A 13515-nucleotide genomic window follows, 5' to 3' on the forward strand; every position below is an offset into this window, starting at 1 on the left:
TATGTGTAATGTCTGATCTTAGCATGTGTAACTGTGTTATGCTGTTTTATGCCCTGTGCTAGGTTAACATTATCTGTGCACGTCAGTGTAAAGCGTGATTTATGCTTCTGCATAGAATCTATGCAGAATTTACGCTGCAGTCTACACAAATGGCCTTATGCCTTTGTGAGCAATGATACTTGTGCACTGGTGTGTCTTTGTAGCTCTGCAATTCAACACCACAACGCTTGTTGGAGAAAAAATGAACAAACTTTGGGCCAAACTCCATAGACGGCCATGTACATGGATGTAATTTGTTTAGCCTTTTTCTGCTTAGATTTTTTTTTTTTAAGTTATTGAGAAATAGACTGTAGTCCAATCTTATAACCCTCTTTTATGGTAACCCAAAAATACATTTGAGGTGATTTGCGAGGCATCTGTTTGCCAACTATCTAATGTTATCATGTTAGCTTACATTAGCAAGCAAACTACCCACAAAGTAGCTTGCTAGTAAAGTAAACAGCTGTTAGTAATTCATAGTGTAAGGATCAATTTAAAATCACAGTTGATGTGGTCTGTGTCACCGCAACATGTAGTTATATTTCTGAGGAGGTGCACGTCAGACCACGGCATAAGAAACAGTGCTATGCTGTACTACACAGAAGCATAAATTTGCCTTTAGTGTCATTGCCAAGTAAGACCTACTCTTCTGCGATCCCATTGTGTGATGAGTTCGCCTCAGTGTGTGTCTTATTAAACGGTATGCCTCTGGTTGTAAGGGGCAAGGAGCACCGGAGTTGCTTCAATGCTTGACCTCTGCCGCCTCACATTTCCCTTCGTCAATGCTAGATTGGTACAATAGAATGCCAGAGTGGAAGAACATCACTCAAGGTTAACAACCTGTTCTCGCTCTGTGCAGGAAGGGTGGTCTAGTGAGATACCTCACTCTAACAACCAGAACCAGTGTTACGGCCGTAACCTAAACTTCTTTTTCAAGCATTTAAACGTATGGGGCAACGCAGATACGACGCAGGGTCAGCGAGCAGTCTGGCATGCCTGAAACTGTGGCTCCAGGCCGAGTTTTGCCACCCAACGCTGAAAAGCCCTCATGTGCAGCCTGCCGAGGGGGACTGCGACCAAATCACTGAACGCTGTTGAAGCCATCAGACCCAGAAGTCTGTGGCGCAATTTCAGTGTCATGTAGCCTGCTCAGCAAAAAAGAGCGAAACATGCAGGAAACACCTCTGTCCTGTTTTGGGATAGGCAAGCACTCAACACGACCAAGTCTAGAGATAGCCCGATTAAAGTTATCGACCTGGTGGGATTAAGTACACTTTTTGTTATGTTGACCTGAAACCCCAGTGATAACAGGTGCATCAATAGGTATTTGGTGTGTGCAACAGCTTCCTGCTTCGACTTTGCTGCCAAAAGTTAGTTGTCTATATAAGTTGAATGGCGAATATAAGAAGTTTTCTGTGAGGGGGATAAATGGGTTTGTGAAAGTATGTGTTCTTCCCATCGATCGATCAATCGTTGTGAACCAATTTGTTTAACACTCTCAGATCCAACATTGGTCTCATGCCCCCTCCCTTCTTGGGAACCACAAAATACATTGAAGCTGCTTTGGGTCAGTGCTGGAGGTAATACCTGAATCGCTCCTTTGAAGCTGCAAACAAGCTGCATCCATCATTGCTTGCAAATACATCATATTTGAAAGACGAGGGCGGCAGTTCTGCATTGTAACGTGCCACAGTGCTGTTCCTGGCACCCTCAGCACAACAGGTGGAGGAGAGCATTGCCTATCTGAGGGCCTGCTCTGCTAGAGAACATATGTGGCCACGTGCTGCTAAGAGAGAAATATCTCATCAGCTTGGAGAAGACAATGCCATGTGGGCTCTCTGGCTGGGGCGTAGGTGGTGTTTCACCAATGGCTCCACCAGCAGCAGCCTGGACATCCTGTTCTTTTCCATGGCTGGGCAGTCCAGTATAGCTGCTCGCTGGACCAGGCTCTGTGAAGGGGGGTTTTGGCCAGTTGCTGGTAGCTTCTTCCAGGTAATTGGGTAACAAGGGGAGGAGTTGTCTTTCTGTTCTTTTCACCCGGGACACCCTTGTATCGGAAGCAGGTCTTTTTAGGCCCTATTGACGAAAAAAAATGATCAACGTTATCGTCATGATGTTGTCCGATCGTTCCAATGAATATGACTTTGTGTAAGGGAGTTCATCCCACCCATTTTCATCCATCCACTCACCCCAGTCCGCACGGGGGCTCTCTGGGGTTTCCTGGGACTGACCAACAGGTATGTTAAACTCCGCCATCGTGGGGTCCCGTTCGGTAAAGCTAACATGGTGAGCTAGCCAACGACGAGGTGGCCAGACGTGGCTAGACAAACTTGGCTTCTGAGGAATATGTGGGGGAGTCGTGCCCATAGTGAGATACCATATGAATGCTTGAAAGAGAACAGGTCCTGCTCTGCATCTTTGAATCATATATAGAAGATGTAAGAAGTATATTCCAGAAGAGCGAATGAGATGAATGGTGTCCTTTTTGTTTTCACTCCAATCTCTATGTATAACCTATCTGCTCACAAAATAAACAACCACATGCTGGGTATCCTGCGGTAGGCTGGGAACTACACAACCCCTCACTTACGTACACAGAAGCCCTGCTACCCCTTATTATATCAACAGCTTGTTAAACAATAATAAAACATACCTGTAGCTCCCTTTTTGTACCAAACTGTGAAAGTTGGGCCTGCTCCTTTTGAACTTTCCTTTACACTTATTTATTGTTGTTTTTTAGAGTTAAGTCTTTCACCAGGAGAGGGCAGTATTGCACCCTTTATGCCTGAGAAGGACAATGTTTGCGACAGTAGGAAATGCTGATAGCTTACACAATATGGCATCCTATTATATTCTATTATACCCTGATGAATTCAGTCAAAACTGACTTTCCATAATCAGAGGGGAGTGAATATTAAAGATGTTGAATAATTCACCGGTATTTAATTCTTTCTTCGTTCTTTATTTTCCTTTGTCCTAATGGAGTCTGTTACACTAGTGGTGGCCTCTGACTCCTGGCCTCAGTTGTTTGTTTTGTGGTCCTAGTTGGATGTGGTTCTTGCTGATTTGACTGGTGATGTTAGAACCTCCTGTGTGTGGGTGGGTGTGTGTGTGTGTGTGTTTTTGTGTGTGCAAGCATGCGCATGTATGTCTTTTCCAATGTCTTCTGGCTAATTCCAGAATGGCTTCTCCAATATAAGCATCTCATTTACCAACATGGTTCAGAGTGACGTTGACACACACTCAAACACAAGCCAGTACCTTCAGTTCCCATTCCCCATCTCTCCACCACACATGCAAACTCACAAGAGGGAATTAATGCAAATTAACAGGATAAGACAACTCGAGGGTAGGACAACTCTTCACAACAACCCACCAGACAGTATGGAGGAAACATCAGCACTAGCAAAGGCGTGTGTGTTTGTGCTCTTTGAATACCCTTAAAAGGTCTCATGGGATGCGGTGTGATTTGACCCGTTGTTTATGCAAATATCATTTGGCCAGATTCTGATTCACTTATGATGCATATCTATCATGGTGTGCCCACACAAGCTGACCTCACATATGCACACACACACACACACACACACACACACACACACACACACACACACACACACACACACACACACACACACACACACACACACACACACACACACACACACACACACACACACACACACAGAGGCAAAACACACAGGCAAATACTTGGGCAAACACAAACAAAATTGTGTTTCCAGACAGGCCCAAATAAATGAAAAAAGACTTAACTTTAAATCCTGGCAAATGCCAAGCCATTCTCTCGCAATACTGCTATTTATTTGAGAGGTAATCAGCTCAGATATTTCTTAATATAAGATGTTGAACTGCAAAATCCAACAGTGATTTGCTGTTTCCCTCCCCAATAGATTACATTCCTTCATTCACTGTCACTCAGGGCCAAATGCTTATGCTGATCTCCTTCTGTCTGTGACAATGAAAGGTCAGGCTTGATTGACAGGCTTACAAGTGGGAATGGATGTAGACTTGTCTGCCTGCAGGAAAGGGGCAGAATGGGTGGGAGGAGGAGGAGGATTACATCCCCTTATCCACCCCCAAACACCAATTCCTACTTCTGTCCGAAGAAAACAGAGCAGGGATTAATGATATGGCCAATGTCATGATATTTTATCTAGATGACATCCATAGTGTTGTGCATAATGTGGACATTTTATATTTAATCTTTCAGTAAGTTAAAGATGACCTTCATTGTATTAATTGGTTTTATTGTTTTTCTGTTTAAACAGGATGAGGTTCAGTTCTTACGTTTATCTGTGCAGATTACAGTACCTTGTAAAGGTCAAGTGTATATGTTTTGGCTTTGTTGTTCGTGTCAGATATTCTCTGCATTTTCTCACATTCTCTGTTTTACTCATTCCACTCTAACACTGCTTTACTCACTCCACTCTAACACTCCACTCTAACACTGCTTTACTCACTCCACTCTAACACTCCACTCTAACACTCCACTCTAACACTGCTTTACTCACTCCACTCTAACACCCCACTCTTACACTGCTTTACTCACTCCACTCTAACACTGCTTTACTCACCCCACTCTAACTCTGCTTTACTCACTCCACTCTAACACTCCACTCTTACTCTGCTTTACTCACTCCACTCTAACACTGCTTTACTCGCTCCACTCTAACATTCCTTTTTCACTCCACTCTAACACTCCACTCTTACTCTGCTTTACTCACTCCACTCTAACACTCCACTCTAACTCTGCTTTACTCACTCCACTCAAACTCTGCTTTACTCGCTCCACTCTAACATTCCACTCTAACACTCCACTCTAACTCTGCTTTACTCACTCAACTCTAACACTCCACTCTAAAAACTGCTTTACTCACTCCACTCTAACTCTGCTTTACTCGCTCCACTCTAACATTCCACTCTAACACTCCACTCTAAGGCCCAATTTACACACAGGTTTTCGCGATGTCGGCGACATCTTCGCTACATCTGCACGTAGATGTCGGGGCGCATTTACACACACCGCAGGAAGTTTCTCAGTTTGCCTCTGTTGATAGCGATGTTGCCTAGCAACACTGTCTGTAATATACCTTACAGGTGTCGGGTCGTGTTTACACGCACTTTGAAGATGTCGGGGACTCCCGATGGGCTGTCGGGCGAATGGTACGGGGCTGTCGGCTGAAATTCGGCCGACATCGGCACACCAGCAGTTAAATTTGCGTTTAGACGCTGAAAAAAACTGTCGGTGTACAAATGTCGGCTGTGCCGACATCGCGAAAACCTGTGTGTAAATTGGGCCTAACTCTGCTTTACTCACTCCACTCTAACACTCCACTCTAACACTGCTTTACTCACTCCACTCTAACTCTGCTTTACTCACTCCACTCTAACACTGCTTTACTCACTCCACTCTAACACTCCACTCTAACACTCCACTCTAACTCTGCTTTACTCACTCCACTCTAACACTGCTTTACTCACTCCACTCTAACACTGCTTTACTCACCCCACTCTAACTCTGCTTTACTCGCTCCACTCTAACACTCCACTCTAACTCTGCTTTACTCACTCCACTCTAACACTCCACTCTAACACTGCTTTACTCACTCCACTCTAACACTGCTTTACTCACTCCACTCTAACTCTGCTTTACTCACTCCACTCTAACACTCCACTCTAACTCTGCTTTACTCACTCCACTCTAACACTGCTTTACTCACTCCACTCTAACTCTGCTTTACTCACTCCACTCTAACACTCCACTCTAACTCTGCTTTACTCACTCCACTCTAACTCTGCTTTACTCACTCCACTCTAACACTCCACTCTAACTCTGCTTTACTCACTCCACTCTAACACTGCTTTACTCGCTCCACTCTAACATTCCTTTTTCACTCCACTCTAACACTCCACTCTAACTCTGCTTTACTCACTCCACTCTAACACTCCACTCTAACACTGCTTTACTCACTCCACTCTAACACTGCTTTACTCGCTCCACTCTAACATTCCTTTTTCACTCCACTCTAACACTCCACTCTTACTCTGCTTTACTCACTCCACTCTAACACTCCACTCTAACTCTGCTTTACTCACTCCACTCAAACTCTGCTTTACTCGCTCCACTCTAACATTCCACTCTAACACTCCACTCTAACTCTGCTTTACTCACTCAACTCTAACACTCCACTCTAAAAACTGCTTTACTCACTCCACTCTAACTCTGCTTTACTCGCTCCACTCTAACATTCCACTCTAACACTCCACTCTAAGGCCCAATTTACACACAGGTTTTCGCGATGTCGGCGACATCTTCGCTACATCTGCACGTAGATGTCGGGGCGCATTTACACACACCGCAGGAAGTTTCTCAGTTTGCCTCTGTTGATAGCGATGTTGCCTAGCAACACTGTCTGTAATATACCTTACAGGTGTCGGGTCGTGTTTACACGCACTTTGAAGATGTCGGGGACTCCCGATGGGCTGTCGGGCGAATGGTACGGGGCTGTCGGCTGAAATTCGGCCGACATCGGCACACCAGCAGTTAAATTTGCGTTTAGACGCTGAAAAAAACTGTCGGTGTACAAATGTCGGCTGTGCCGACATCGCGAAAACCTGTGTGTAAATTGGGCCTAACTCTGCTTTACTCACTCCACTCTAACACTCCACTCTAACACTGCTTTACTCACTCCACTCTAACTCTGCTTTACTCACTCCACTCTAACACTGCTTTACTCACTCCACTCTAACACTCCACTCTAACACTCCACTCTAACTCTGCTTTACTCACTCCACTCTAACACTCCACTCTAACACTGCTTTACTCACTCCACTCTAACACTGCTTTACTCACCCCACTCTAACTCTGCTTTACTCGCTCCACTCTAACACTCCACTCTAACTCTGCTTTACTCACTCCACTCTAACACTCCACTCTAACACTGCTTTACTCACTCCACTCTAACACTGCTTTACTCACTCCACTCTAACTCTGCTTTACTCACTCCACTCTAACACTCCACTCTAACTCTGCTTTACTCACTCCACTCTAACACTGCTTTACTCACTCCACTCTAACTCTGCTTTACTCACTCCACTCTAACACTCCACTCTAACTCTGCTTTACTCACTCCACTCTAACTCTGCTTTACTCACTCCACTCTAACACTCCACTCTAACTCTGCTTTACTCACTCCACTCTAACACTGCTTTACTCGCTCCACTCTAACATTCCTTTTTCACTCCACTCTAACACTCCACTCTAACTCTGCTTTACTCACTCCACTCTAACACTCCACTCTAACACTGCTTTACTCACTCCACTCTAACTCTGCTTTACTCACTCCACTCTAACTCTGCTTTACTTACTCCACTCTAACACTCCACTCTAACTCTGCTTTACTCACTCCACTCTAACACTGCTTTACTCGCTCCACTCTAACATTCCTTTTTCACTCCACTCTAACACTCCACTCTAACTCTGCTTTACTCACTCCACTCTAACACTCCACTCTAACACTGCTTTACTCACTCCACTCTAACACTGCTTTACTCGCTCCACTCTAACATTCCTTTTTCACTCCACTCTAACACTCCACTCTAACTCTGCTTTACTCACTCCACTCTAACACTCCACTCTAACTCTGCTTTACTCACTCCACTCTAACACTCCACTCTAACACTGCTTTACTCACTCCACTCTTACTCTGCTTTACTCGCTCCACTCTAACATTCCTTTTTCACTCCACTCTAACACTCCACTCTAACACTGCTTTACTCACTCCACTCTAACACTCCACTCTAACTCTGCTTTACTCACTCCACTCTAACACTCCACTCTAACACTGCTTTACTCACTCCAGTCTAACTCTGCTTTACTCACTCCACTCTAACACTCCCATCTAACTCTGCTTTACTCACTCCACTCTAACACTCCACTCTAACACTGCTTTACTCACTCCACTCTAACTCTGCTTTACTCACTCCACTCTAACACTGCTTTACTCACTCCAGTCTAACTCTGCTTTACTCACTCCACTCTAACACTCCCATCTAACTCTGCTTTACTCACTCCACTCTAACACTCCACTCTAACTCTGCTTTACTCACTCCACTCTAACTCTGCTTTACTCACTCCACTCTAACACTCCACTCTAACTCTGCTTTACTCACTCCACTCTAACACTGCTTTACTCGCTCCACTCTAACATTCCTTTTTCACTCCACTCTAACACTCCACTCTAACTCTGCTTTACTCACTCCACTCTAACACTCCACTCTAACACTGCTTTACTCACTCCACTCTAACTCTGCTTTACTCACTCCACTCTAACTCTGCTTTACTTACTCCACTCTAACACTCCACTCTAACTCTGCTTTACTCACTCCACTCTAACACTGCTTTACTCGCTCCACTCTAACATTCCTTTTTCACTCCACTCTAACACTCCACTCTAACTCTGCTTTACTCACTCCACTCTAACACTCCACTCTAACACTGCTTTACTCACTCCACTCTAACACTGCTTTACTCGCTCCACTCTAACATTCCTTTTTCACTCCACTCTAACACTCCACTCTAACTCTGCTTTACTCACTCCACTCTAACACTCCACTCTAACTCTGCTTTACTCACTCCACTCTAACACTCCACTCTAACACTGCTTTACTCACTCCACTCTTACTCTGCTTTACTCGCTCCACTCTAACATTCCTTTTTCACTCCACTCTAACACTCCACTCTAACACTGCTTTACTCACTCCACTCTAACACTCCACTCTAACTCTGCTTTACTCACTCCACTCTAACACTCCACTCTAACACTGCTTTACTCACTCCAGTCTAACTCTGCTTTACTCACTCCACTCTAACACTCCCATCTAACTCTGCTTTACTCACTCCACTCTAACACTCCACTCTAACACTGCTTTACTCACTCCACTCTAACTCTGCTTTACTCACTCCACTCTAACACTGCTTTACTCACTCCAGTCTAACTCTGCTTTACTCACTCCACTCTAACACTCCCATCTAACTCTGCTTTACTCACTCCACTCTAACACTCCACTCTAACACTGCTTTACTCACTCCACTCTAACACTGCTTTACTCACTCCGCTCTAACTCTGCTTTACTCACTCCCATCTAACTCTGCTTTACTCACTCCACTCTAACACTCCACTCTAACTCTGCTTTACTCACTCCACTCTAACACTGCTTTACTCACTCCACTCTAACACTCCACTCTAACACTGCTTTATTCACTCCACTCTAACACTCCACTCTAACTCTGCTTTACTCACTCCACTCTAACACTCCACTCTAACTCTGCTTTACTCACTCCACTCTAACACTCCACTCTAACACTGCTTTACTCACTCCACTCTAACTCTGCTTTACTCACTCCACTCTAACACTCCACTCTAACTCTGCTTTACTCACTCCACTCTAATACTCCACTCTAACACTGCTTTACTCACTCCACTCTTACTCTGCTTTACTCGCTCCACTCTAACATTCCTTTTTCACTCCACTCTAACACTCCACTCTAACACTGCTTTACTCACTCCACTCTAACACTCCACTCTAACTCTGCTTTACTCACTCCACTCTAACACTCCACTCTAACACTGCTTTACTCACTCCAGTCTAACTCTGCTTTACTCACTCCACTCTAACACTCCCATCTAACTCTGCTTTACTCACTCCACTCTAACACTCCACTCTAACACTGCTTTACTCACTCCACTCTAACTCTGCTTTACTCACTCCACTCTAACACTGCTTTACTCACTCCACTCTAACACTCCACTCTAACACTGCTTTATTCACTCCACTCTAACTCTGCTTTACTCGCTCCACTCTAACACTCCACTCTAACTCTGCTTTACTCACTCCACTCTAACACTCCACTCTAACACTGCTTTACTCACTCCACTCTAACACTGCTTTACTCATTCCACTCTAACTCTGCTTTACTCACTCCACTCTAACACTGCTTTACTCACTCCACTCTAACTCTGCTTTACTCACTCCACTCTAACACTCCACTCTTACTCTGCTTTACTCACTCCACTCTAACACTGCTTTACTCACTCCACTCTAACTCTGCTTTACTCACTCCACTCTAACACTCCACTCTTACTCTGCTTTACTCACTCCACTCTAACACTGCTTTACTCGCTCCACTCTAACATTCCTTTTTCACTCCACTCTAACACTCCACTCTAACACTCCACTTTAACACTGCTTTACTCACTCCACTCTAACTCTGCTTTACTCACTCCACTCTAACACTCCACTCTAACTCTGCTTTACTCACTCCACTCTAACTCTGCTTTACTCACTCCACTCTAACACTCCACTCTAACTCTGCTTTACTCACTCCACTCTAATACTCCACTCTAACACTGCTTTACTCACTCCACTCTTACTCTGCTTTACTCGCTCCACTCTAACATTCCTTTTTCACTCCACTCTAACACTCCACTCTAACACTGCTTTACTCACTCCACTCTAACACTCCACTCTAACTCTGCTTTACTCACTCCACTCTAACACTCCACTCTAACACTGCTTTACTCACTCCACTCTAACTCTGCTTTACTCACTCCACTCTAACTCTGCTTTACTCACTCCACTCTAACACTCCACTCTAACACTGCTTTACTCACTCCAGTCTAACTCTGCTTTACTCACTCCACTCTAACACTCCCATCTAACTCTGCTTTACTCACTCCACTCTAACACTCCACTCTAACACTGCTTTACTCACTCCACTCTAACTCTGCTTTACTCACTCCACTCTAACACTGCTTTACTCACTCCACTCTAACACTCCACTCTAACACTGCTTTATTCACTCCACTCTAACTCTGCTTTACTCGCTCCACTCTAACACTCCACTCTAACTCTGCTTTACTCACTCCACTCTAACACTCCACTCTAACACTGCTTTACTCACTCCACTCTAACACTGCTTTACTCATTCCACTCTAACTCTGCTTTACTCACTCCACTCTAACACTGCTTTACTCATTCCACTCTAACTCTGCTTTACTCACTCCACTCTAACACTCCACTCTTACTCTGCTTTACTCACTCCACTCTAACACTGCTTTACTCACTCCACTCTAACTCTGCTTTACTCACTCCACTCTAACACTCCACTCTTACTCTGCTTTACTCACTCCACTCTAACACTGCTTTACTCGCTCCACTCTAACATTCCTTTTTCACTCCACTCTAACACTCCACTCTAACACTCCACTTTAACACTGCTTTACTCACTCCACTCTAACTCTGCTTTACTCACTCCACTCTAACACTCCACTCTAACTCTGCTTTACTCACTCCACTCTAACTCTGCTTTACTCACTCCACTCTAACACTCCACTCTAACTCTGCTTTACTCACTCCACTCTAATACTCCACTCTAACACTGCTTTACTCACTCCACTCTTACTCTGCTTTACTCGCTCCACTCTAACATTCCTTTTTCACTCCACTCTAACACTCCACTCTAACACTGCTTTACTCACTCCACTCTAACACTCCACTCTAACTCTGCTTTACTCACTCCACTCTAACACTCCACTCTAACACTGCTTTACTCACTCCAGTCTAACTCTGCTTTACTCACTCCACTCTAACACTCCCATCTAACTCTGCTTTACTCACTCCACTCTAACACTCCACTCTAACACTGCTTTACTCACTCCACTCTAACTCTGCTTTACTCACTCCACTCTAACTCTGCTTTACTCACTCCACTCTAACACTCCACTCTAACACTGCTTTATTCACTCCACTCTAACTCTGCTTTACTCGCTCCACTCTAACACTCCACTCTAACTCTGCTTTACTCACTCCACTCTAACACTCCACTCTAACACTGCTTTACTCACTCCACTCTAACACTGCTTTACTCATTCCACTCTAACTCTGCTTTACTCACTCCACTCTAACACTGCTTTACTCACTCCACTCTAACTCTGCTTTACTCACTCCACTCTAACACTCCACTCTTACTCTGCTTTACTCACTCCACTCTAACACTGCTTTACTCACTCCACTCTAACTCTGCTTTACTCACTCCACTCTAACACTCCACTCTTACTCTGCTTTACTCACTCCACTCTAACACTGCTTTACTCGCTCCACTCTAACATTCCTTTTTCACTCCACTCTAACACTCCACTCTAACACTCCACTTTAACACTGCTTTACTCACTCCACTCTAACTCTGCTTTACTCACTCCACTCTAACACTCCACTCTAACTCTGCTTTACTCACTCCACTCTAACTCTGCTTTACTCACTCCACTCAAACACTGCTTTACTCAATGCACTCTAACACTGCTTTACTCACTCCACTCTTACTCTGCTTTACTCGCTCCACTCTAACATTCCTTTTTCACTCCACTCTAACACTCCACTCTAACTCTGCTTTACTCACTGCACTCTAACTCTGCTTTACTCACTCCACTCTAACTCTGCTTTACTCACTCCACTCTAACTCTGCTTTACTCACTCCACTCTATCACTCCACTCTAACTCTGCTTTATCATTCCAATCTAACACTCCACTCTAACTCTGCTTTACTCACTCCACTCTAACACGCCACTCTATCACTCCACTCTAACTCTGCTTTACTCACTCCACTCTAACTCTGCTTTACTCACTCCACTCTAACACTCCACTCTAACACTGCTTTACTCACTCCACTCTAACACGCCACTCTATCACTCCACTCTAACTCTGCTTTACTCACTCCACTCTAACTCTGCTTTACTCACTCCACTCTATCACTCCACTCTAACTCTGCTTTATCATTCCACTCTAACACTCCACTCTAACTCTGCTTTACTCACTCCACTCTAACACTGCTTTACTCACTCCACTCTAACTCTGCTTTACTCACTGCACTCTAACTCTGCTTTACTCACTCCACTCTAACTCTGCTTTACTCACTCCACTCTAACTCTGCTTTACTCACTCCACTCTATCACTCCACTCTAACTCTGCTTTATCATTCCAATCTAACACTCCACTCTAACTCTGCTTTACTCACTCCACTCTAACACGCCACTCTATCACTCCACTCTAACTCTGCTTTACTCACTCCACTCTAACTCTGCTTTACTCACTCCACTCTAACACTCCACTCTAACACTGCTTTACTCACTCCACTCTAACACGCCACTCTATCACTCCACTCTAACTCTGCTTTACTCACTCCACTCTAACTCTGCTTTACTCACTCCACTCTATCACTCCACTCTAACTCTGCTTTATCATTCCACTCTAACACTCCACTCTAACTCTGCTTTACTCACTCCACTCTAACACTGCTTTACTCACTCCACTCTAACTCTGCTTTACTCACTCCACTCTAACACTCCACTCTAACACTGCTTTACTCACTCCACTCTAACACGCCACTCTATCACTCCA

This window comes from Sprattus sprattus, assembly GCF_963457725.1.
Source record: "Sprattus sprattus genome assembly, chromosome: 18".
Classification (NCBI taxonomy): Eukaryota; Metazoa; Chordata; class Actinopteri; order Clupeiformes; family Clupeidae; genus Sprattus; species Sprattus sprattus.